Source organism: Lagopus muta, chromosome 2 (assembly GCF_023343835.1).
Source record: "Lagopus muta isolate bLagMut1 chromosome 2, bLagMut1 primary, whole genome shotgun sequence".
NCBI classification, from domain to species: Eukaryota; Metazoa; Chordata; class Aves; order Galliformes; family Phasianidae; genus Lagopus; species Lagopus muta.
The window spans coordinates 54,702,238-54,729,038 of record NC_064434.1 but is presented as its reverse complement, the minus strand read 5'-3'; the positions used below and the strand labels follow the sequence as shown (position 1 = coordinate 54,729,038).

Here is a 26,801-nt window from a genome sequence, read left to right as displayed (position 1 = left end):
TTCAATTGCTGGATGAAGTCGTCTTGTGTTCTAGGTCAGTGTTTGTCTCTCCAAGGGTAACTTGTACCAACTGGAGAGCACGTATATGGAATCTTGGTGACATACACATCTGCTACAAAAAGGAGACGTTAATCATCACTTCATTGAGGTACAGCTGAGTTCTATTCATCCTTGAAAAACAAAACAAAAAATTGCTAACCAATGGTAATCACAGACCTGCTGTAGCTATTAACACACAATCTTCACTTGGAGATACAATGTTTCTGTCTCTGTGTACTTGATTATGTAGGTGCACAACTCCATGTGACGTCAGCAGATCAGTGGGCTGAAGCAGATGAATCACCACCTGATGTATCAACATTATTGATGGTTTTGGTATTTTATTTTGGATTAGACTTAATCTGTTTCCCTGACATCTCATACATTGTCTTGAAGGACCACTCACCAGTTCAGTCCTTTTCTCTCTCCACTATGGACTGGGGTGAGCTGTGTAGAGAGAGGAACTTTGCATAGAGAGTCTGGTTTGAATGTGCTAAGGCTACTCTCCAAACCGTACTGCTGGGTGGTAAAATGAAACACTCAGGACAACACTGTACTGCTGCTCTGAACCAGACCAGTAATGTGAGCACAACCTAGTGACCTCGTGTTTTGGGGTCAAACACTTCTGGTATCTTAGCTAGACTGTTTTGTTCTCAAGTCATTACAAACGCAGCAAGGAACTTGTTCCTTTGTCTGCAACATTGTCTAATGAATCACTTAGCTCACTATGGCAGTTAATCTTTTTTTTTTTTCTTTCTAAAATACATGTCATGACACAGTTGTTAGGTTATGTGCCCTCAGGATGTTCTTCATGCTGTTTTTTTAACCTGTTAGAACAGAAAAGAGAAAAAAAAAAAAAGCCACAAAAAAACCAAACCCTTCTCTCTTGAGCCTCTAAACTCACTGGTGATCTTAAATTTGAGTCATACATGCTTGCTTGTTCTTCAGCACTATGCACTGATAATAGTTACTCTTTAATTTAAGGATGGCTAACAACCATGATTTCCTATGCATATTTTCCCTTTGGGTACCAAAAATGAGATGCACATTAGCTGATTTTGGAGAGGCACTAAGTCAATCCAAAACACAAGGGTTGTATTGCTTTAGCCCTCTTGACTATTCCAAACTCAGCACATCTGTTTTTTAAGAATGTAGGTGTGCAAATGAAGAAATGAATTTTGATTTTCTTCAGCAGGTGTCACAGTCACACAGTCTGTGTAAGTTTGAGATAAATCAAATTGTATCCTTGCAGGTGATGGAAAATGTGAAAGAACAAGCAGCAAGTGAAGAGATCAATATCAGTATTTTCAGATTAGGCTGCAAAGTTCTCTTCCTTTTCTCTTCCAGACCACCATGTCATAGACCTTTTCACAGATTGCTCAGGCTTTGTCTTAAATTTATCTGAATTTCTTCTCCTTAGTTTCTCCAGAGTTATTTGAATTTTCCAGGACCTCACTGTTCTGCTGGTTAGACAAACTTGTTTTCCAGTTTAAATTTATTCAGAGTTCTTTTCTAACACATAGGTTTTATGTGATTAACTGAGACATCCAAGACTTCTGTTCTATTGGTAGTTTCCAAATATTGTTTCTCGAATTTGGTGGAAGGCTATCATTATTTTATTAACTAATTTAAATTTGTCAAGTTGTTTACCCAACTTCTTTCTCTGGAATTCAAGGGCACTCAGTTTCTCTATGATGATGTTCTGGTCTTCCTCTTCATTAATGACATCTCCTAGTTTTGTCAGCAGTAAATTTCATTATTATTTTTTGATATCAAAATCACTGATAAAAACATTGAGGAAATATTAATCAAAGACCAGTGACCAAATTATTAACTCTTCTCTGACTCAACTTGTCTGCCCTGTGTTGGCTGTAGGTGCATGCAAGTTCCTCATTAATGCAGTAATTCTCCTTATCAATGTAGCAATTCTTCTCTTCCCCAGTCAAACCACTGATTTTCTGGACAGCACTGTATCACACACTTTGCTAAATTAGATCCAATGTATTTACACAGAATCAGTTGCTGCAGTGGGAAGGAACCTCTGAAGATTATCTAGTTCAAATCTCTCTTCAATGCTGGGTTATCTCACATTTAGAGGAAAAAAAAAAGTCTAGTCTGGTGTGCACTTGCCAAATGAAAGTTGCACTTTATCCAGATTTGGTTTTGTCTTTCCATCTTTAACAAGTTTCTGATGGGACATGTACCTTCACCTTGGTGAAATGCCTTGGTATGTATGTGTTAGGGGGAAAAAAAAGTGCTTCTTGTTACAAGGGAAAAACTCTAGTAGGCTACTGTTGAATCAAATCTGTAGGATGTAGTTTGATTGATAAGAATCTGTAGTATGTTACTGGATTTTTTTTTCCTGCCCATTAGATGTCAACGGAAAAAATATGTGTATTTTTGACAAGTGCTATTCCTTGGTATCATTGCCTGTATACAATTTTGTTGTTTTAATTTTCCTTTCTACTGCAAATGATAGCTTTGCATTTACAGACCTTGAAGCTACCTCACAGTACTCTCTTGGCAGTCCAGTTTTGAGGTAAAAGCATCAAGTAACATACCCAAGGTGAAGGATGGGATACTCTCTTCTTTCAGCTGCTCTGGCTCCCACTGTCCCATGGGTGCACTTTAGGGTGTTAGATGTGGTGCTAAATAGTTTGAGAGCAGAACCACATTTCCAAAGCTGAACCCTTTTCTTGATTCTTGATTAAAAAAAAAATAAAAATTTGGGAGGAGAGTAGTAGGAGGAAGAGTGGATAGGGAGCTGTCAGCTGTAATACACTTTTTCTGAAATTCATTTTCTACTCTGAACTTGATGCAGATGGGGTTTCCAGGGTTCTAACACTTCAGGCACATCAGCAGTTGCTAGCTTTCAGGACAGGATGCAGCCCCCTCCTTACTTTCTAAACCAGCACTCCAATCCACCCACCTTCCCTTTCCAACCTTAGTTTCTTTGTGCTTGGGAACTGCTGAATCATGGCCTGAACCTCTGATTGATCACCTGAGGCAAGCAATGAGTCAGCCACAGGAGCACAGCTGAAGGCAATTCACCTGTACTGCCAGAAGGTGTGGAGCCTGGCTCCACCTCTCCTAGACCCACTTAAGAGCTGACTACCAGTAGGGAAGGATCTCTCCTGGAGATCTAGTCTGCTGGAGTTTTATAAGCGAGCCTAGGGTATGGGTAAGCTTTTTTTATCTAGTCTCTTTCTGTTATTATAATCTGCTTTACATAACTCTCTTGTGTATTTTGTAGCTGTAACATCTTAGTATTCATTGATTATACACCTTGCTTCTACACATACATTTTAAGCCACAACTCGCTCCCTCACTCCTGTTTCTTCCCCCTCATTTCCTATCTGACAAAATGGGGACTCCAGTCCTATCCCTCTTCTTTCTTAATTGCTCTTCTTCTTTAACCTCTGGGGTAACCAGCCTATGACTAGCCCTTTTTCTATCCAAGCCCAGTGCTCCCTTCCTCATCCTACAGAGATCCATTTACATTGGAGTTACAGGTATAGTTGTGTTGAGTGCTAATTGTATTAGCATCTCATCACACTCTGGGAGCCATGAGGGATTCACCCACACAGACATTATTAAGAATATCTGCTGCCACCCGCCGTGCAAATTCCCCTGGAAGAGATTTCTGTATGCCTTGAAGTCAGGAATCTCTGATCTTGATGTAGGACTTGTGGGACTGTTGTGAAAAGAGAAGGCCTGAGTTTTTAGGTGTGACAGGTATATGTCGTGAGCGTGGAGTTGGGAGAGGAATGTCTGTACATAAGATGCAAGAATGTGAACTGGTCATCCATGGTATTTTAGTGTCTGTAATGTTTTGCTCCCTATCTTATGAAAGAATCATAGAATGGCCTGGATTGAAAAGGACCACAGTGATCATATAGTTTCAACCCTCCTGCTATTTGCAGGGTGGCCAACCACCAGACCAGGCTGCCCAGAGCTGCATCCAGCCTGGCCTTAAATGCCTCCAGGGATAGAGCATCCATAACCTCCTTGGGTGACCAGTTCTAGTGTGTAACCACCTTCTGTGTGAAAAACTTCCTCCTAATATCTAACCTAAACATCCCCTATCTCAGTTTAAGATGTCCTCTTGTCCTATCACTGTTCACCCTCGTAAGCAATCTTTCTCCCTCCTGTTTACATGCTTCTTATCAATTTTGAACATGAAGCATTCACTTTTGCTTCAAATTAACTGCGAGTACAAAGTAAATTTCACTGAAGACAATTTAATCATTTACAGATATGCTTGAAATGATCATTTTTCTGTCAGCATCAACAGCTATCTTTATTATAGCTACTTTCTTGTTTTTATAGTATAGCAATATTTCCTTTTCTTTCTGAAATATTTGAAGAATGGCATTTCTGACAGATCCCAAGTAGCTGGAAATTGTTCATATAACTTACTGAAACTAATTTGAGTATGCTTAGAATGGGTCAATTAAACAGTTGATGGAAAATTTGAGTAATAAATTGATCGTTGTTGATTCTGTTATGTTAGTATGCTCTTTATGCCATTGCTACCCCCACAGATAAAACTGCTAATGCGCTTCTAATACTCAAGAGGCATGCTTCCCTGATAAGTCAGTCTTTCATAAACAAAGCAGTGTGAATCATGCAGAAAACTCGTGGAAACCTGTGGCCTGTTATAGGATAAGATTGACTGGAAAAGCTTTCAGGCATACTGGTAAAGCATGCTCAGATAGCAAGGAAACACGATTTTTCGGATCAGTCTTTGTAAAAGCTCTATCAGTATGTATTCACAGAACTTTTTATAAGGAGGATGTGTCAGTACCTTATTTATAGGCACATTTTAAAGGTAAGTACTTGTTTTTCCCACTGGTAACATATTCAGCAGGCATGAAAGAAAGAGGCAGAAGCATTTTAAAAGATAAAGATGGATGATCCAGGCAGTTGGAGTCATGTAAGTGTTGACCAAGGTGAGCTAAATGAATCTCACCTCTCCTCAGAGCTTTGTCCTTTGGGAAGGTGGGAGACACATTTTTTCCTGCTCTTGCCTTTCCATCTTTGTCAATATTGTCTATTTACACTGATGTGTCTTTGGAAGAGAGAGGTCTGGATCCAATCCATTAAGATTGCATAAGACCTCAGTTGATGTTCAGAGAGGTAGGGGTAGGCCTCCATATCATGCATTGTATCTTTATAAACTGAACATAAAGGAAGTCTAACTTAGATGACACAATATTTAAGTTTGCTTGAGCTGGGCAGTCAGTTGCTCTATGTGGAGCACTGAACTCTCTAAGAACATCTGTACCACAAATTATTGTTATGACTGTCTTACCTCCCAGGATACATGCTGGATTTACTTTATTTTAGGCTTCACTGTTGATTAAAGGCCTTAAATGATATAAATACATTTTGATTGAGTTCAGAAGTGGAATCTCTCCCTGCCTTTCTGCCACACTCTTTGTGAATCTGACACTGCAACAGAGGGTAATATTATCTTTCTTTAATGATACGTGTCTCAGAGTTGCTTAATAGAAAACAGGGCCTTTTGCAATTTTTAATCTCTTTGTTGGTCCAGAATAAAAATTCTTGGCACCTAACCACGGCCTGTGACAATTTCTACTCCTTCAGATTAACCTAACCATTTAATTTCCTTACTCAATTTTAATGCCTTCCAAATTATATAACTCTTGCAGTCACCTCCTACTTTAGATCCAGTTTGGCCAAGCTAAACACACTTAATGATTTTAATCTTTCTGCATAAATCAATCTCTCATTTTGCATACTGAGGTTATATCAGTTGGACAAGATGAAGGAAGCTCATGTCATAGATTAACATTCCCACCCTGTGTGTGCTTGCCTTCTTGCCAGATGGCTGAGAAAAGAGATTTTGATCATATTGCTCGATAAAAGCAGTCTTGGTTGGTCAGGACAGGAATACTTCTTACTTCCTTTCAGAAATATATAAAGCCCAGTAGTGGGGTAGTCCAGCAGCTGGAATGTACTAATAAAGGCATGAATGTCTAAATTTCTGTCCCTGCTTCACATTCTTTCACCTTTACTCCACTACTGTTGGAAAGCTACTTAGGATAAGGTACTCAAAAGTTCTTGTACCCAGATTTTCTCTTCAGCACCGTAAGATCTGGCTCCTGCATGGTTGCTCCAGGGAAAGCGTGGGTCTCCAAAGGTATGTGCAGAAGCAGCCATCTCCAGAGAGGCAGCCATGAGGAAATATACAGAGAAATTTTAAGCACCAGCCTAGAGGTGAGTCTAATGTACTTCATAGGATTGTTATCTGTGGATGCTTTCCTCTGAAAGGGTTTAATTTCTCAAATGCAAAGGTGGGGAATTGAAACAGATTTGTGGGTAGCTGAACTGAAAACGTCCAAGGTGCTGGAGGGAGGGATTCATTGCTTTCCTCCACTTAACTGAGAACAAAGACTAGAAGGTTTTCTCATCCTGGGGAGAAACCATAGCCATGCATGATTCTTCCCAACCCCTTTATTGGGGCAGGTGCCTCTTGGATTATTGGTTGGTTAGGGCTTAGCTCTGGTGTAATCGCCAGGAACTGCCAGAGCATGAATGGTGCCTTGAGAGTATCCTCAGAATTCAACGGCCCCCTGGTATAATTAGATCTTGAGTGAACATTACTGATAATCAAGGCAGATATGGGTTTATGTGGCTGCTGAGCAGCCATCTTGAGCCATTCCTTAGGATGAAGGAGTACCTCTGCAGAATGCGCAGGAGAGTGAGGGCCCAACCACTCTACATCAGCTCACCTGGCAGATGGTGATAACAGTGCTGGACTGACATGCAGGGTGCTGCAAGGATTATTAATAGATTAAAAGATTGTACGGTGGTCAGAGGTGTGTGATGGGGGCTTTGTAAGAAGTTCAGATCAATAAAGGCTTGGCAGTACGAAACCTGGCTTAAGCAATGCAATATTCATGCTGTACTGAAAGCATCATCTATCTCTTCATAGCTGAAAAGACCCAAATCATTTTTGTTTTGCAGTTCTTGTAACAGAAGCATTTACATCTAGCTAAAATAACTTTTGTTTTCATTCTTTATTCTACTTTTTTTTTTTGTTTGTTTAATGGCAAAATCGTATTTAGATATTGGATTTATAAAATTCAGGTTTCCCTTTTTCTTCGTGGGACAAAAAGTAGTACGAATTAGCCAGCTTTTAAAAAATTCTTTAGTGCTTTTTTTTTTTTTTTTTTGTCCACACTGATATTCCTTTCCAGCATGGAATGTTCACCTGCAGTGCTCATTGTTTACTTAATGCCATCTGATAAATCGGTAGGAGCTGGCTTAAGCGCTTTGGTTTCTGTCTCTCATTTTCTCATCCTAACAAGTGATGTGAGGAGAACTGTTACAGTCCACAGAAAGCTTACGGAGTAGACTGTGGTTGTTTTGTTTTATAGAGTGATGCTGTTATTAAGCATCTGACTTTTGTGTCATATCTGTTTATATGGTAAAGTGTAGTTCAAATCCCATCTTGGTTCCTGGTTACAATGATTTTCTTTTCAGCTTTGCATCAGTATTTAAGAAGGAGAATTAAGGTAATATTAAAAACACAAAGTATGTAGTTTGTAAAGTTGACAAACTTTGATTAAGATCAAAATATGGACTTCTCTCTTTTTCCCTGATATAATCTGAAAATCATTATAGAATGCTGAATGCTTGTTCTAGTGCTCTTCCTTGTAACTTTTACTTATTCTAATTCTTAAGGCCTCAAAGTCTTGTGTTTGTTCTCTGTCATTCATTAGCACATGTGGGATTGGAATCTGTGGGATTACTCTGTTAAAAACAGAATATTTTCATCTCCAGAGATGTCAAGCTTGTGAGAGTGTTGATTTATGTTAATGTCATATGTTGAAGGAGATGGATGAGAAATATTACTTTTCTCTTTTCAATTAATGATCAATTGCATGGACAGCATTTATATACTCTATGCTTGCTTTGCTTCATCTGCTGTGCCCAGGCATCGCTTGCATTTAGTGGCTCTCTGCTGGTTGGGCACTGGGTAGCGTATTTTTCATGGCACAAGTCAAATTCAATTTAAATTGTTCTTTTTAACCCTGAGGTGATGTCTTCAAACACCTCTAACTAATTATTTTTCTGGTTCTTTCAACAGCATGTCTACAGACAAACAGAGCTTGTTTGCCTTAATAGTGTATGACATGACTGTGTGGTTTTATTTCACCTTGCATATTGCCCATTGCATTTTAATTTCCATCTGGAGGAGCGGAACTTGTCTTTGCAGATCTTTGTAACAAGGATTACAGTGGTATGAGGCAAAATGAGAAATGTGCTCAGTGCTTGAGCTGCATTCTGTTGGGAGGTAACTTGCTCCCAAGTAGAATGCTTTCTACTTGATGCATACAGTGATGTCTCTCATTTTCAGCACAGTACTTTGCTCTTAAAAATTAAAAAGGAGACCTGGAAAGTGGTATGAAACATAAAATAAGCTGAGCTGGTCATCTGGGCTATCTTTAAATAGGACTGTATGGAGAAATAGACCAAGAAGGAGAATCTGATAGGCAACTGGGAGCTTAAGCTTCCAAAGTGATGGCAAGGAAACTGAGAACTTGAGATCTGGTGAGTGAGTTGGTGTTTATTGTAGTAAAATGCCCCAGAAGCTGAGAAGCTGGAACCCTTGACATCCTTAGACACCCAGTAGGAGGAGTGGCGGGACAGCAGTGAAGTTTCTGAGAAATGTCTGCTTTTCAGTACAGGTTAGCTCAAAAATCTTGGTTTTGACTAGTTAGTAGTTACCAATGAAAATCTGTTTTATTGTGAATTTCCTAATGAAGTCCAGTGGAATTATTGGCATGGTAATATATGAACAAGTTCCTGAAAAGGGTAAAAGTACAGATAATGTCTAGAAAAGGCTATATTAAACTCTGCCATTCATTTGATGTACATCCTGAAGAGTGAAAATTACTAGAGTTGATTACTCCCATGAATGTATCTCTGTTGAATGAACCTGCTCAAATGTCTTTTTCTTTTCTGTTGCTTTCTCTCTGTTTTAAATTACACAGACTTAAATGAAGCTGCAATGGGTTTTACCCGTAAGTTCCTCTGCTTTTCTTTTTGGTCATGGATTGAACTCCTAGTCTCCTGTGACACTGTTGTATACACAGTTGTATCCTTCATTTTAACTGTTACTTATTGGGATCAGAGCGTCTTCTATTTGTCCTTTCTAGAACAGGCAGTAGTGGAAGAGTGCTATAATGCCACTATAGAGCCTACTTTTTAACTGAAGTGACATTTGGCATATGTATCCATATGTACCCATACATATCCTTATAACCATATAATCCTGGATGTGTCTTTACGTAGCAAAAGTTCACCTTCAGACGCAAGTATTATTGGCAGAGACTGTTAGAGATTAATTTAATAATCAGATTCATTCTCCCCTATTAAAATGATGCTTAGATATTGGATGACATAAACTTTCTTTCCCATATGATCTTAATTTTCATAGTAAGTCACCTGGGATTTGCAGAGTCCTATTAAGATGTGCTAAGAAGCTCCTTGAGTCCTGCCTGGCAGAAACCTGGAGCTGCCTAAGGAACCTTCCAGTAAATTGGCTATGTAAAAACATCAGAGAAGAATCTAACACTGAAGAAACTGGCTTATTACAGCTCTTTTGCTTTAGGGTGGATGGGGTTTTTCCTTTTTTTTTCCCTTTTTTTTTTTTTCTCCTGATGACTCCCCTGGGTGAATAGGAGACTGAAAAAGAAGCATGAGCTCAAACCGTGACTAGACCTAATCTTTCCAAGGAGCAGATGGTCACAGCTTTGCATCTTCCCTCCTCTGCACCAAATGGAGTGTGGGGACAATGTTTGGAGATGCTGCAATTTAAAGCAGAAGACTGTTATTTCAGATCTGCAATGTGATTTTTCAGTAGTACAGCTCTGGAACTGAGCAGATTCTAGGGTATTACAGATGCCAAACGACTTTCCAAGAGTCAGAAAACAAAGCAGCAACTGTGTTACCACAACTACGGCACAACTGATACCTTTTGAAAAGCCACTGGTACTAAAGAACCTGCCCTTGTTAAGGAGATTTTAAAACTCACCTCTTGAGTCTTTCAACATATGGTGCTCAGCAGAGCTTAAAAGGTTAAGAGCTACCCAAACAAAATATTCACTGTCCAGTAGCCCAGGAGCTCATTATCCTTAAGTACTGCAGTGTTTATAAGCGTGCTGAGGAGGCAAAGGACATGAAACGTACTTCTACCTTCAGAAGGGGAATTAATGTATTACCATTCATTCCTTTTAAAGATAATATTGCTTATTTAGGAAGTGCTAAAGTACATGATGTCTTTACTGATTAAATTTCCTGTGTAAGCAAAATGTTCATAAAGTTACATAACTGCATTTTTCTTCCTACTTCATTGCTGGCAGCTTCAGTACAGGCTTTGCTCTGTCATCACCTCTGAGAGATCTGATAGCAAGGAGAAAAAAAGCAGAGGGAGAGCAGGGGAATTGCAGATTGAGGAGTGATGCTGTTACTGCAAATCCTTCATTCAAACTCCCATGAATTTTTCTTCCTTCCTTCCTCTTGCATCCCATAACAGACCTAGGTTCTCTGTGGCCTTATGCTTCCCACCTCATTAGTGGGTCATTAGTGCTGCTCTGACGCAACAAAGTTCTAGAAGTCATTTCCCTCTGAGCCTGTATGAACTGAGCCAGAAACTGAGACCACCTTAAAACACCCTGAGTGATGATTAGAAAGTCAAGCCCCGAAGCTGTTATTAGGGAACATTCAGTCTAGAAATTAGAAATGGTAAGGAATATGTATGAGGAGAGATTTCTTTGAAAGGCTCTAAAAGCATCTTTGTCTGCCAAAAGTATTCCGTAAACAATTTGTTGTCTTGCGTTTATGAGTCGCTGGAGGGGAGGAGATGCGAATCTGCTGCATGGATCTGCAAGCAGTGAGGAGTGACAAGTGCGTCACACTCTATTTGTTCTGTGATATGCATACAAACTATGTTGAAAACCTTTTGCCCCAGGAATCAGAAAAAGTCGTTCTTAGGCCCCATTCTGCCTCTTAAGGAATCAGAAACAGTCCTCTTTCAGCAGATACAGAAGGTGTCAGTCTTCTATTCAGTCTAAGCTTTTCTCTGAAGTGCAGCTTGTCTTGGTTTTGGCAGCAATTAGCATTTTGTCTCAGTGTACATGGGGGACTTGCTCCAGATGATTTACAAACATCAGGAGAAAGAAGGGAGTTGATGCTGTTTTTGAGTTCCCACCAGCTCTTCTTTTTTGTTGCAGAGTAATAAAACGGGTGTTTTTTTTTTCCCGATGAGCACAAATACTTGTCCAAAATAACTTAAATTATTTATGAACTTGACTCCATTCAAACATTTCTTTTTAAGGCACCATGTGAAAGCTCTTATTTCTTCCATGAAGGATATTTATCATCAGCTCTGCGAATGTTTTGGTGGACCAAAGGGTGGAGTATTCTGTTTTGCTTGTTTGGATTGTGAAACAGGAATATCTGTAACGTGACAGGGCATGAAAGAGGGTGAAATGAATTAAGGCTCTTCTTTAATGAATGGACTTTTGTTTATAACAAATACAATAAATAAACTGTGGTAAATCCACTTTCAGTAAATCCAAAGGATGGTTGATGCATATATTTCATAGGGATGTGTGGTGGCAGACTAGAACTGGTGATATATCATTCCAGATGGGCTTTTTCTTTTTTCTTGATACGTCATTCCAGATGGAATTCTAGATTCCGCAGATGAGTCTTTTTGTTATCATATTTCGGCTGAAAGAACTGCTGTGCTGTAGAGCTGATGTGATATGTACTGTTGTTTAATCTGACTATGCCAGCTCAGAACCTGGAAAGACAAGTATATTCTCAAGCTGGATGCTTCAGGAGTTGTCTAACCAATGTCAATCACTTAGTCTTTAACATAAAGGGGATAGGTTTCTTCCTGCAAAATTACTTGCTAAACTGGATTGGAGTAAATGGACCACTGGATATTCCATGCTGAGTGTGGAAGTCCTGAGCAGGCATTTACCAATAAAACATATGATTATGGCCAATGCTTTATTCAAAGATTTGTATTTATTTAGCTGAGGAGTCCCTTTAGGCAAATGTTGTGGATGACTGTCCCTTAAAATTTAAATCATAAATTAAGGTATCACCACAATCTACCATCAAGAGAAAATGAAAGGGATCTGTATCCAAATATGATGGAAATTGTGACTACTTGCCTCTCTAAGTATTTGAAAACATTGAATTTTGCCAAGAAAATTGTGCCAAAAATACAGGTTATTAGAGAGCAAAAGCTGTAAGAAAGCACAGGCATTACAATGGATCATTTTGCTTTAACGATCTTTCCAGGAAGTACAGCTTTTGAGCGGAAACTTACTATTTGTTGTATAGGGGCTTACAAACCCACTTGGGTCAGAACCTCATGGACACCTAGCCATCTAATTTCTTGTGATGATGCAAGTTTATGTCACTTTTTGTTTTCAGATGCATCTCAAAGAGTACTAATAGTGTCAGTGGGTCAGCTTGCAAGGGAGAAGTTCAAGGTGGCTGATGCACTCTGTGTGTTTCTGTTAATGTCAGAAAATGCTGGAGTTGAACTCTATAATTCCAATCCCCAAATAAATATCTGGTATTTCTGATTGCCATTGAGTTCCTCATAAAATCCCATACGTACAGTGCTATTCAATATCTGGGATCCCTGATTCCCAGAAAGTTCCTTTGAAACACGCTGCTAGCCAGGGTAAGTATTTCTGTGGGATATGTGGCAAGAATAGTGCTAAGATATCTGTGGACAGATTTTACTGTTGAAAGTATGATTGGTGATCCCTTTCTACCAGATTTTGTATTAACTTGATGGTAGGCATCCAGTTCCAGCTGCAGGCACTGACTCATACCTGTAGAAATACCTCTCACTGATAGTTCATGTGCTCAGTGAGGCAACAAACTGCAAATGAACTCAAAATCATCAATCAAAATGACTTCGCTAACTTGTTCCTAACTTTGATTGACCCTACATTTTCAGGGCTGAGAATGCAAAATGCAAGCTCTGTAGCTCAGGGTTTAAAGTTTGGATCAGATAAGACATACTGTTCCTTTGCTTTCACATAGAGGAATATAATTATAGCCAAATCTCTACTGTGAAAACATAGTGAGGTAGAACATGAAGTTCTTGCATGTGTAAGCATAAACCCCATCTTCTATAGGTTTTTTGACCTAATCAAGCAGGCAACTGAAAGTTTTCAAGAATGAGAAAGTGGGAACATAGCCGAAGAGAATGTCCCTTGTCATTTTTTAAAGGACACTCAGAATTTTTACCCTAGCATTTGCACAGCTCTTTTTGGGCATAATAGCAGATCTACCTAACGTAACTGTAGAAAAGATTTAGCAAAACTTCCCATTCTAGTCTGATCAGGATGCAGACAGGCACTTAAGGTCATTGGCCTGATCCACCTTGCTGCTAACAGTACCCATTTTGAGATCAAAGGTGTCCTCGTGCCCGCAAGCTCACAGGGCTCCCCAGTTCCCAGCAGATAAGCATTGGCTGGCTTTCTTTTTCAGATTGGCTTGTGCAAATGTACCACTCATGACTCCCACATACAATTGGAGTGAAATAGACTGTTGGAAGGTGCAGTGATCCATCTTGAGCACAGAGCCCCTCTGTTGTGCAGAACATAATGAGCACTTGAACATGCATAAGTTATGCATAGCTCTGCTCCCATCCAGCCTATGGGACGCAGGTTTATGTAGCAGCGAACATAGCCAGCAGTGTGCCCAGGTAGCCAAGCAGGTTAGTGGCATCCTGGTTTGAATGTATAGTGTGAGAAATAGGGTAAGGAGGGTGGAAATGAGACTCCTTTCCACAACTACTGTCATCACACTGTGCTCTGAGCTGAGCTGCCATGGATGATGTAACTGAGACAATCCCAAAATACGGAATTTCTACTTTATAAAAAGTCAATTGACCTTTGACTTTTTGAAGACCTTGATCTGCTTTACAGTTGATACTGACAGGGTAAATTGATAGAACTAAGGTAACTTTGCTCATAGTTGTTACAGAAGGCAAACAATTGTGTGGAAAATGGCCTCTTGTGATGTTGCATCATCCTGTGGTGACTTACTGGTAGTCACTGTGAACTTGTTGCTTTGGCTAATCTGCTGAGCAGCCCTAACAGAAACAAAGATGTCCTTCTTATTCTTATGTGTATTTTTTCTTTTAAGTGCATGGAAATGGAATTGAAAAAATCATCAATGTATTTTTAAGGATATTACCAGTGTATGTAGAGGAAAAAAAAGCTTTTTGAACCGAAGTTCTGGATTTTCTAGGATTTCCATTGCATTTTAAGAAATGGAGGTAAAAGTGTTCAACATAATACAAATTTCTAGTCAAATAAAATGTATGATGCTGCAAGGTTAGGGTTTTATTGTTATTTTTAAAATTAAAGTAGAAATCGATCTCAGTCAGAAATCATTTTTACTGTCTTCTTGTACGGTTTGTAATAGGGAAGTAAATCTGCAGGAATAAATTGGGCTGTTCTTCTGCTTCATTAGGACTTGTGAATATCACACTTGATTATGATCTCGGCCCTTGCTCTTGCTGCACCATCGTCAGTCACAAACTCAGGCAGACAGGTGATCAAATTCTTTAAAGGCATGGAACTAACGTGGAAAATGACCCACTGCACCCAGAGCCAGTATCCTGGGCAGTCAAAAGACTGACACAATATTCACTGGTGGAAAGTTTCTTTCAGTTGTTTTTATGAAGCTCTGAACTTGCTGGTCTTTTGCTTCTCTCTTTCAGTTCTAACCCCAGTGGGCTTTTTTAGTTGCCTCTGTGGCTCAAGTGCCTTTCAGGAAAGCAAAATGGTGGCTTAATACAATGCCTCCAAATAGTAGGTTCAGGACACTAAATTAAAGAAATTGGTTTGAAATAATATCTTTGCATTCAGACAGTTGCCCATGAAGGTGCAGGCAAATACATTGTCTATGAGTCCTCCATGTGAATGATAATGGCTTAGGATTCCATGTGGATATAAACCAGGTTATAAGTCGACAGCTTACTCACATTCAAGCCCTGCTTGATACATACCAAGAGAAACCTACTTAGATCTTCTTGGAAAGTAGATGTCCCCTTTTGTGGCAGCTGGTAAGATTCTGAAACATTCTTTTATTTCTTGCTGAGAGAAAACCAAGCTTTTTCAAAGATGTTCACCAAACTGAGTTGTGTGAACGTGTCACATTTCATCAAAATTGGAACTGTTTGGGAAGGATTACATGAGTCTGTTCTCATGCACTTTCTCTTCCTCTCTCTTTTACATTTTTCCCTACTCCACCCTCCTCCCTCCTTCCTGTCAAAATAGTGAGTGACCACTTCTGTTTTGCCAAAAGGGCAAAATTCAATAAAGTAAAAAATTTGGCTGTCTCTAAATATGTTCTTTCCTGTACAGCTTAGCATCAGGACAAAAATACCTCCCCTGCTGCCCATGAGCAGCAGTAATGACTAAAGTATTATACAACAAAAAATATTCCTGTTAAAACTACTGTAGTAGTTAAAACTACTATATTTTTGGGGCTATAGAGGCAGGCAGCAGTATCCTTTCCTTGCCCTCTCTCCTACCCCTGTACCACACCAAATCAAAGGCCAGTGTAGCTGGAGCTTGTGAATCCCAGCGCCTCCTTCCTTGGCTGTGTATCCTCTTGATGAGAGATGATCATTTTAGGCAGGAACAATGTAGGGCAATCTGTTTTCAGATTTTCTAAATATTTCCCAACTTCCATTGCATGCTGTTGTCTTCACACTGCAAACTCATGCCAAGAACTCCCCAACAGCATTCTTCTCTGGCTTCCCAAATTACTTGGAGAACAAATAAACCTTTCCCTGAGTCACTGATTTCTGCAAGAAAGCATTTATGTTTATTATATATGAAGGAAGAATCACTTGACTGCACATTTTACAGCTTGCTGCTTTCCAGTGAAAGCCAAAAATAAGGAGATCTTTGACAGCACAGAACTGCTTCCTCCTCTGCATATTTCTAGCTGTGAACAATACTTCTTGCTTCCCTGAGCAGCCAGGGTACTGGCTGGAATTGCCTAGCAATTTCTATCCTCGTCAAGCCCGTAGAGCTCTAGGACACGTTATGGCTTCTGTAACTGGTTTTAGTGCTTGGCTGAAAAGCTTTTAATGTAATAAACACTGTGTATGTGGTCCAATTGCACAGGATGATAGGTTCTTCTGTATTTCATTGATCCATTCTGAAATTAGTACTGGAACAATTTAGGAGACTCTAGAATCAAATAGGAGAGGACTTCTTTTGACCATTAAAAAAACACTTAGTAATTAAGTTTGGACCATAGAAATTTTCAGTACTTGTCATCAGAAGTACTTGAGGTGATCACAGTATGTGTTAACATTTGAAATGCTTACAGCATCAGTAAAAGTTTTCCCTGCCCTATCTGTGTGCCTTTGCGTCTGGTGTGGCTACATTCTGAGCACACATAACCCTGATTGCCTCCAATTTTCTCCGCACTGCTCTAGCAGATATGGACATTTATATTTCTGTGCATTTTTTCCTCTGGGTCAATTCATCACTACTTTATCTGTTGGTAAAGAGCTATTAGAGCCGGTGTCCCACCATTTGGTGTTTGTGTTACAGCTCTCCCACTTTTCATCAAGCTGTTCCAGAACAGAAAGCACAATTCAGTGATTAAAGCAAAGAAGGGTGGTTAATAGACAATGATTCTGTTTATCAAAAGGGCGTCAGAAGCTGCCACATAGCCATGCTGTAGACCATTACTCAGCCCTGTGGTGTGGCTCAGGATGCAAGTGCTCAACATCAGGAAAAACAGAGTGAATTTCCTTTCCACTCAAAATTTTGTGTGCCTGAAAGGTCATCTGATCTTTTGTCTCCTAGGTATATTGCCTGATTTAAATCACATGCTGCCTCTCCTAACAGCATTACTTATATTTTTGTGATAGTTTTACAGAGTGAACACAGTGAGATTGGTGTACATTCTGAGGTGTGGAGAGTTCATTTACCTTTAGATTTGAAATCACATTACCACAGCCTAGTGCCCAAAATCTGAACAACTAAACTAATATGCTCTAATACAGGCACCCAGATTCTGATGCTAAAAGGCATCTGATAATTTTCATAGGCTTCTACTGCCTAATGTCAGCCAAAATGTCTGCTGTTTTCCTATTGCTTAGTACAAATGGGCTATCACAAATCTTAATTTGCCATCCTTACAAAATGTGTCAGTGTACTTACTGTTACACTGATATGAAACATCATCTCCTTTGTTTTAGAATAGTTGTTTTTTAGAATTATCTTTTCAAGGTGAAATGGCTGTACTTTGCTTCATGTTTGTCTGCTTGATCCCAATAGAAGCTGAAGAATCGTATTTCTGACTGTTCTTTGTGTAGGTTGGGTGTGAGGTTAGCAGAGGCTGCATTTCGGTCTGCACTGTCTGCTGATGCATTATTTTGTGCTCTGGATGATCCTACACCAGTTGTTCTGCTTTGCTGCAGCAGTGAGTAGCCCAAGTTTAAGTCCAAGGAGCAGAAACTTTATATCTGCATTTGGATCTGCTCCTATCTGCTCTAACCAAGTATGTGATAGCCTTTTAACAGAGTACACTGCAGGTTTCTCCCCTGCGTTAGCCAGTATATGGCTGTGGACGCTGTGGGCCATGAAAGCAAATCCTCTTGAGAAAGCCTACTGCTAAACTCACTCAGTAACTCTTCAGAGGAGCATGAACACTGTTTTTACAGCTGAATCTCATGCAAGGCTTAAACTATGGGCCATGGGTCTAAGAGATGGCTCCCTACCGTATGTTTTTGTTGCACAGAACAAGGTCAAATCTTTCCAAGATTGGTGTTATGTAACTAAAAGCCTGCACAGTGCTTTAGAAAAACAAAAGAATCTCCATTATTATAAGCACACGAGCTAAAGTAAATATAGTACAGTTCAACAGTTGATTTGGAAATTTTCACTGTTTCCATAGTTCTAAAGCCCAGGAATTTGAATAATTTTTGAAGAAATTAAGCAACTGTAGCTACAGTGGGCAACCTCATGCAGTAGAAAACTGACCATTCAGAAGAGCAATTTTTGTGTTGCAAAAGAACTTAATTTTCTGCTTGCTGTCTCCTTCGAGAAACCTGCACACTCAGTACTTGTGCAGTCCTGTCGGGGAGCGATCGATATGCAGCTGCATTTTGTGCACGGTTCTGGAATTTTGTTCTCCCACTCACCCCTTGGCATTTCACAATGAGCTTTCTTGTGCTGAAGCAAGGACGGCCTCCACAGAACATGTGTTTCTTCATCACGTGGAATTATCAGATCCGGTCCTTTTTCTAATCAGCTGAGCTTTTCAGTGTGTACCGGGTGTCAGGCAAACAGAGTGGCTCACAAAATCAGCTCAGGTGACTCTTTAAGGAGGCTTCTAGTGTCTGTAATTTGATGCTTGTGTTTTCCTTTCTTTGAAGCACACCTCACTTCCCCACTTACCAAGCAGCACCATGGCACCAGTTCTGTACAAAAATGAGGTTACGCTCCTTTATCAGCAGTGAGTGCAGTTTCATTTCAACATTCATGCCACAGAAAGCTGTGCAGGAATATATAGGTTGAACACCTGCAAGACAACATGAGGACTTAGGGAGCGGGTAGTGTGGCTCACTTGTTTGATGTGGGAGTTGGGCACATCTAGCCCTGGCAGACAGTGCCTAAGCATATGCAGACTGGTAGAGCTCTGCTAAATTCAGGGGTACTGCATCAATTTCTAAAATATGAGCACAGTGACTAGCAAAATTCCTTTTCTTGAGAGGGCATTTCCTAGCCATTAAATGCCAAATTATCCAGATTAAAAAAATCTTGGTTTGCTTCCTGTGTTGCTGTGGGTAGTTAATGAGCAATGGTATGTGGCTGCACCACCCTCTGGGGTTTAATCTCTATCTCACATTAATAGTTACACCATAGAGGTCCACTGGATGGAGAATATTCCCTTTCAAAAATCCTTCTTACACCTCTGTAAACAGGCTGCACCTCTGTAAACAGTTTACTAGAGAAATTAGGTGAGAAAGGAGGCATAACAGAGCAACTGGTTCAGCTCTTTGAAATTTTGGGAGGGCTGTGACACAGTCTGCTTTGCTGAAGAGACAGAGGTACAGGACTTGTGTCCTGCAGGCTGCCAGTAATGTGGCCTCACCGTGGACTGTTTCAGTCTCCCATTAGGGAGTCTTGTGCACAGGGACTGTGCTGCTGCAGGGGCTGACAGCTGGGGCATGGGCCTGGCTAAGATCTGCTCCCTGTGCTGGTTAAAGCCAGTCTGGAGATGCTCACTGCTGGGCAGTGTCCTGAAGTCTGAATGAGTTAAATATAGGAATAACAGATGGAAGAATAGAGGCAGAAGAGGGAACCCGAGGTGACGAGAAGACAATACTGGTGAGAAGCACTGTTTTTACCAGTTTCAGTCAGTTTTCCCCACTTCTCCACTAAAATTCTGTTTGGAAAACAACCTTTTTTTCTTCTCCTGCTGGGCTTGTGATTACAAATAAAAATGTAAGCATGTATGTGGCCCTCTTGAATCACATTTTCTGCATAGCTTTATTGAATTGGTATCTTCCATACAAGGCAAGGTCTTTTCAGAAATCTCTTTTGTCACTAATGTTTTCCATAAGCCTGCTGCCAGCATTCAAAAGTCAGTGTTGAAATAATGGAGAAAAATGGCAGTGCCAAGCAGCATGCTGTGTTCCTGGAAACCATGGGTTAAAAAGAGAAGTTTTTTGGCAGCTGATTGAAATCTAAGCAGCATTTTTCCGGTGTGTTATTTCCCCCATTTGTTCTCTCTTCACTAATATTTAACAGGCTTTTATTGATTACAGAGGCAGATTTGTACTGTAGGTGGAAATGTAAGGTTACTTTTTTGTCCAGTAATTGGTGGCTATATGTGTATCTGTGTATAATAAATGTTTCACAAATCAGTGCTGGAAGAAATCACATCCTGGCACAGTTAGCTGTAAAGGCAGAATAGCATTAGTCATTCTTAAAAATATACATCTCAAAATCTAGGTAAATTCTCCATGGAGACGTGTAGAAAGTCCCCACTGCTGCTGCCTAACAATTGCATCTGAGCCTAGTCATAAACTCAGCTTCACAAGTGTTGTCAGCTCCCTCTGGGTCTGCAGTCAGGTCAGCCATCTCTCCCCTGGTAAAGTGAGAGTGCTTCAGATCTTATCTGCAGCAAGTCTCTTTCACGTTCAGCTGACAGCTGCAGATCTGCTTTGGCTTGGGTTATTTGGACTTCCATCCTTAGGGAGCACTGTAAGTTCCCACATGTCCCCCTGCTTCCCTGTTTAAGTCCCTCAGGCACCATTCCCTGCAGAGTTTTGATTGTGTGTGCAATGAAACTCTCATTTCCCAGCTGGGCACAGACCTCTAGGATTTTTTACAGATCTCTAGCTGAGATTTTTAGTGAAATGGAGAAGACTAATGAAGCTGATATAAATTTGTTAATTTATAAAATTTTCACACAGTTCATTTCTTTTTGACTGATCTATTCCTTGAAATAATTATTAATTTGCTGTTTCAACTTATTTCACCGTTCACTCCTTTTTTCTTTTTTCATTTTCCTGCCATTGTTACAGTTGCTTCTGCTAAGCTTCTTGTGTCCTCATGAGCTTTTGCAGAAAGCTCCATTTCCATACTCCATGATTCCCTTAATTCTACACCTAAGTGAAAGTGTGTAATTCTCACAACATGAAGGGTGACAGAAGTCTCATCCTCAGTTAGCCCCTGCCTGAATTTGTAACCTAATTCTACAACATGTTTAAAAACACACGTGCTGTTCCCTGCCTGACAGGCCTGCTATTGCCTATGGGCTTGGCTAGCTACTGGCATGTTTTCTTCAGCAAAAGTTGCTATCAATACTTCTCTTGATATTGTCAAAATGCTGTATGCCAATGTTGGTGATGTTATCAAAGAAAAGTGAAATCTCATTGAAATGCAGTACTAGGTTTGTTTGGTAAAACTTATCTTCCTTTTGCACTCTATTTACATTGTTAATAATAAACTTTTGCTCCATTTCTGCCATAACTTTGACTGAAATGTTCCAATTGTTGTTAAGTGTGTTACCTCCTTAATTTGTTTTTTTTTACTACTCATACAAAGCTAATGTACTTTCTGAAATTTTGTGAAATTTAATTCACAACTAGCATCTCATTTAGCTCTTGGCCTTTTTTTTCTTTTTTTTTTTTTTTTTTTTTTTTTTTTTTTTTTTTTTTTTTTTTTTTTTTTGGTATGAATCACCTTAAACTACTGATGCGAGAATATTTCTCTACTTTCTTGATTTCTGGCTTTCTTGCTTTCCTACTTCTTTGTTATAAATTGATTGGAAAGATTTCATCATTACCAGTCAGCTTGCTCCTGATTTTCTTCAATGTTGGGAAGTTAGCTCTTTGGACACAAATTAGAAATGCTATAGATTGTCACTTTTTCTGAGTTCCTATGATTTGTACACAACACCTTTTTATGAAGACATCACAAGTGGTAGGGAGAGGAAATGGACAATTCCCCTATATGCTGTATCTGAGCTTCTCCCTGGACACTGCTTCAGCCTCTCTTACCAACACCTCTCTTTTTTTCGCTCCTTCTCCAGTCCCACTAGGATGTCAATGCTGAAAAGTTCAAGGTGCACTGATGGTGTTCACCTCTGCAGACAGCAGGTCTGCCACTGACAAATGTCACACTGTGCTTCCCAGCAGTCCAGGGCCAAAGGTGGACTGCAGTAGGCAACATGAGCATTTAGGACAAGACATCAAATGCCTTCCACGAGTAGGAAATTTAAAACATGTTGGTAATCATTGGTGTTCATAGTTATAACCAATATTGAATTCCTTCAGCAACCGTCTATGTCCTCTCTTTCATTGTTCTTTATTTCCGTTGCAAATAGCTTGCAACAATAAAAATGAAGAAATGCCAAATTTGTGTGGCTCTTCAAAAAAAATTCTTGCCTTGAAATTAAGTTCAGTTGAAAACTCTGATCATCCTCTCCAGATTTTGTGCAGGCCAGATGGGCTAGTGCTGTCCTTTGCTGTGAAGATGTCCTTACTGTGTGTTGCTTTTCTTTCCTCATGAGAGGAAGAAATAGATCAAAATCTTCATGTCTCCCTCCTGTTTTGCAGAAACTTCCTCCACTGCCTTCTTAGTGTGGAATCCCTCAAGGCCATATGTGTAATGATCTATTAACTGATGTTAGCCAATATCTTGGTCTCAAAATTCATTGCTTTCTTTCCTTACAGTTCTGTCCTCAGGTTCTTCAGGCTTTTCTTCCTTTCTCACTAACAAGTGTTCATTATTTCTCCTTTAAACCCCAGAGCATCCCCTGGTGGATTTTTGTATCTTTTAATTTCCTGGAAGGATATGAAGGGTCTAAAACTAAAAGCTTTGCTTGCTCTTATCCAGGAGATTACAGAAGGGAATTGGATAAAAGCGAAGGTTGAATACTCAGTGCTTTGCCATCATCATCAGCAGTGTACATTTGGTAGAAAATAGCATTCTCCTTAGGCAGTGGGGTTTCAAAACATTTCCCAGGCATTAGAAATTCAGGAATGAAATTCTTTAGACATTATTCTCTGCGGCCTGAAGTTCCTTTTTATTTTGCTGGAGACGGAAAAGGGAAATAGAGTATTTGGACTCCCCAACTGACATATAATCATTAAAGAAACAGGGACTGTCCTTATCACATGCCTTTTCCTTCATTGTTGCTCAGACATTATCTAGACATTGACTATCCTATAGCTCACCAACAGAACTTGCAACCTACTCTTGTCAACTATGTGTAACATTTAAAGGTTTCTGAATACTTTGGTATCTGAACATTTAATATGCCTGAGCTGGTTTTCCTTGCCTGCTGCCATGGGAAAAATCCGGTGTGTTGGAAGAGCAAGACAGAATTACAGGTCAGACTCTTGTTTATCCTGCAGTGAGCTGGTCAGAAGAATAGTAATGGATGGTTTTTGAGAATAAGATACTGACCAATACCAGAGAATAAATCACAGTTTTTTTCAGGCACACCAGGTGTTGCCTGAGACACTGTGAACCTCTTTCAGTCCTCTGGAAGACTGAAGGAAACCTCAGGGGAAGTACTTTAAGCTTTGAGAATTCACTGAGCCCTGCTTGAAAGGAGCTGAAGGAAAATCAGTGCTGGTTGCAGTGTTGTGGGAAGCTGCAAGCAGGGAGCTGTATCCTGCCCAGCAACGGGGCTGGTTGTGTATGCTGCTCTTTTAGATGATGGATGGTGGGAAGCTGGGTTTAACACAGACATCACAGTTACTCTGGCCTTTTGAAAATTCATCACTGTGAACACTGTTGATACTAATTATTCTGTAGAAATTGCAGTGAGTAACCTTGTAAGACTGTTGGATTGTGTTTACAACTGAGAAGGACTGCCTAAAGGATAAAGATGTATCTTTCTTTTTCCACAACACTGATTGAACTCTGATAAAACATGTTTTCACTTGTTTCTTCGATGTACCCTTACACCATGAGATGAATAAATTACACAGTAGGAAGTAAATGAGAAGATTTTATACTGATAACTGTGTGCATGCTTCAGTTTTCCCTAGTGTTTTGCTTTGCCATAATCCCTGCTTTAAAATAAATGAGCACAGTTGTACATCTCTACTCTCCCACAGTATAAAACAGATCTTTTCCAGAAGAACTTTTCTTTTTCTATTAAGTTTCATCTTCATCCTTCCTTTGGAAATGCCTTTGGAAATACAGAATTATACTAAAATTTCTCATGGTCATAGATAAAATAATGCTAAACATATGTACCTATACTTTTAGCTGTAGGTGGAAAAGTCAGTGCTCAACCACAGAATTTCACTAGCCTTTTGCTTACTTTGCTTTCTCCTATTAAATGTTATTGATTTCAGTTTGCATCTCCTAATGACTATTATGCCAGGGACAGAACTGGGTGACAGTGAAATCCAGTTCTATGCTCCTGCTGATAATGAAAATGTGCTAGTAGCAGACCAGATTGCTTAAATTACTGCTAGTCTGAGTATAAACTTCATGAGCTGCCTGCCGGGAAGGCAATCAGCACTAATGGAGTGACTGAGCCTGTCTTGCTCCTGCTGCCATCATATTGTCATGGTGGAGCTTTGCTGTTTGCTTCCAGCTGGGATAGGAAGGAAAAGCCAGAGGACCTGGCAAGCTCCAATGAAAGGTGAGTATTGTCAGATAAAGAACATTAGGAGAAGAACTCATTTTTTGAGTTTTGAGCTCTGTACCTTACATCAGCTCCTGTCATACCTCTGTGATGGAGAGCTGGGCACAATGTAGGGTCTTCAGCACTGACGACAGAAGGAGTATGGCAAAGTTTCAATTACTTGTTTTTGCTAATGGTTTTGTTTCTCAAGGAAAATAATGACAAAAAGCCAAATTCTTCCAGTAGTCTACACACATGTTCACCTTACAGGCCAATTAACAGGCAAATATTTTAGCTTCATTACTTTATGCAGCATGTTAGAGGCTTTAATGCCTTACTGATGTTTTAATCATAGTTCCCTCTGTACAACCTTCGACTTATGAGCACAGTTAACTACATAAAAATTTTAAATTTGCAAAATCAGGCTTGGGGATTAAAAGGCAGGACTGTCAGCCATGTCCCTGAGGATTGTCTTATTTTTGTAAATCTGCCTGGAGGGGTTTCAAAAGCTTCTTTTCTTTCTTATCTTCACTTGCAAACCTAGTGATCGTTTTGATTTTTTTTTTATGCTTGAGTTTATAAACTCCCAGACTTCCAGAAAAGAGAGTTTCTTTAAAACCACGTGTCCTCAGTAATAATAATTTATAGGAGGAAAATGTAGAAAGCCTGTGATCCAGAAGCAGAATTGGTTTTCTTTTCAGCGCTCTCTCACTGTCAAACATTACACATAAAAAATTAATCCCTATAATTTCAGTTGTTCCTATGGAACTAGAATTTTAACTAGCGACCAAGTATTTCTACAATGCCTACTCATAACGCAGTTCAGTGACCCGCTTATGATCAGGTTAACTATCCTTATGCTTCCTAATTGCATTCAAGGACAATCTGTGGTGAAAGTCAGCCCTTCACAAAAAGCTGGCAGCTTCATCTCTTCTGGGAGAAGGAGCCAGGCTCTGATGGTCACTTCCTGTCAGCCATCTGCTAGCAGCACAACATGCCATCTAGCATTGCCTATGGAAATGTATATGCATGTGTGCAAGCACATGACATGCACAAACAAATAGATCTGCACATAAACTGGATAGAATTATCCTTGTAAGGTTTATTCTCTGAGGCTATTGCCTCAGAACAACTTTATGTTTGATCACAGGCATTTGAACTGTCTGAGCAAAGCAGAGCGACGCTGCGTGGCACCACTTTGTGCACATTGCCCTACCTGCTTTCCCTGCATGCCCCTCCAGCGTGCCTCCCATAGAGAAGGAGGTGGAAGGCTTGCCTGGCTGCCAAGGGCACAGTGCTCCAGAAGAGCTAGTCAAGGGTAAGTCTGGCTTGATTGGAGATTTCTTTTTCACCACTTTCTGATGTTTGATGAATGAGACAGTGTGTGAATGTGAAAAAGTTTACCTTTTTTTTTTAAAGAGAGATCATCCTTGTTGCTATACTAAAACACACTTTTATTCTTGAAAGTGACAAGTTTTATTTATTTTCTCATTACAAGATAAATTTATTTCAAATAATCTTCTTTTTACTGACCCAATATGAAAAGACAGATGTGCACAAAGTAGTGGATATTGAATATCATTGACTGATAGCAGTTTCCTGGTGTAAATGTGCAGTAGCTTTGAAAAAGCATCTATTGTGAGATTAAATGTGGTCAGAATCAAGCAGCTTTATCTGTGTCTATTAAAAAAGATGAATAGACAGTGCCTCCCTCTCTGTGAATCAAACACAGAGGAGCTGAACAGCATAAATCTCAGCCACCGTGAAGAGCCAGGGAGGGGAGGAAACGTTTCTTTCACCCTACGGTTCAGTTTTGCTAATTTTATTTAAAACCTCGGTCATAAAATAACAATAAAGAAAAAATACGCTGTAGTGTGTTTAGGGAAATTAATTCTGCCAGGAACCAACATTAGAATTTCAATTGTAACATGAGGAGCTGTTTCAGACCTTTTCAAAAGGATTAGCAGTTGTAGCATTCATAAAGTGAGATGACTTCAATATTCAATACTGACTGACATCCAGCCAATAACAGACCAGAAGCCATTTTCAGCAGAGTGTTTGTGCAGGCTTACAGCAGTCCTTTGCCTCCTCCACTGAGAAAACTGCTGGGCTCCCAGCAGCTATGTCAGTAAAACCAAATTAAATGTACCTGTGACCACTTTCTGGCATCAAGATCAGTTTGACATTGCTTGTGTCTAAATTATACCCTCTTGTACCTCCAAGGTAGAGTGGCTGCAAAACTTCCTGGTAGTGGCCCCTGGCCTGTAGCAATTCTTAGACCATGCCTATGACTTGCTCCCAGGGAGTGCAACTGCGGAGAGTGGTTGTTATCCCAAATCAAGCTGTGGATGGCATTAATAATTACACTGACGCAGTCCAGTTTCAGTGGATGAGAATTCCTCTGATTAATTTGATAGCATAGGCTTAAAAATATATTTTAAAAAATTCGATCACTCTGGGATGTGCTGGACCACAGCCCAGTCCTGTGGTAATAGTTCATCCAGCAGAGATACCTGTAAAATGCCAGAGCTTTAAGGGCAGTGTTGTAGTTACAC

General features: G+C 39.8%; 1 long non-coding RNA gene across 1 annotated transcript in view; it reads left to right on the top strand.

Annotated features, from left to right (window-relative positions):
• The window catches only part of LOC125689516 (uncharacterized), a 51,850-nt gene that overhangs the window by 12,155 nt on the left and 12,894 nt on the right, over positions 1-26,801 (top strand). The window contains exon 4 of the long non-coding RNA XR_007375317.1: positions 35-25,564. This is a non-coding gene — a long non-coding RNA (uncharacterized LOC125689516). The remainder of the gene's footprint in view (positions 1-34; positions 25,565-26,801) is intronic.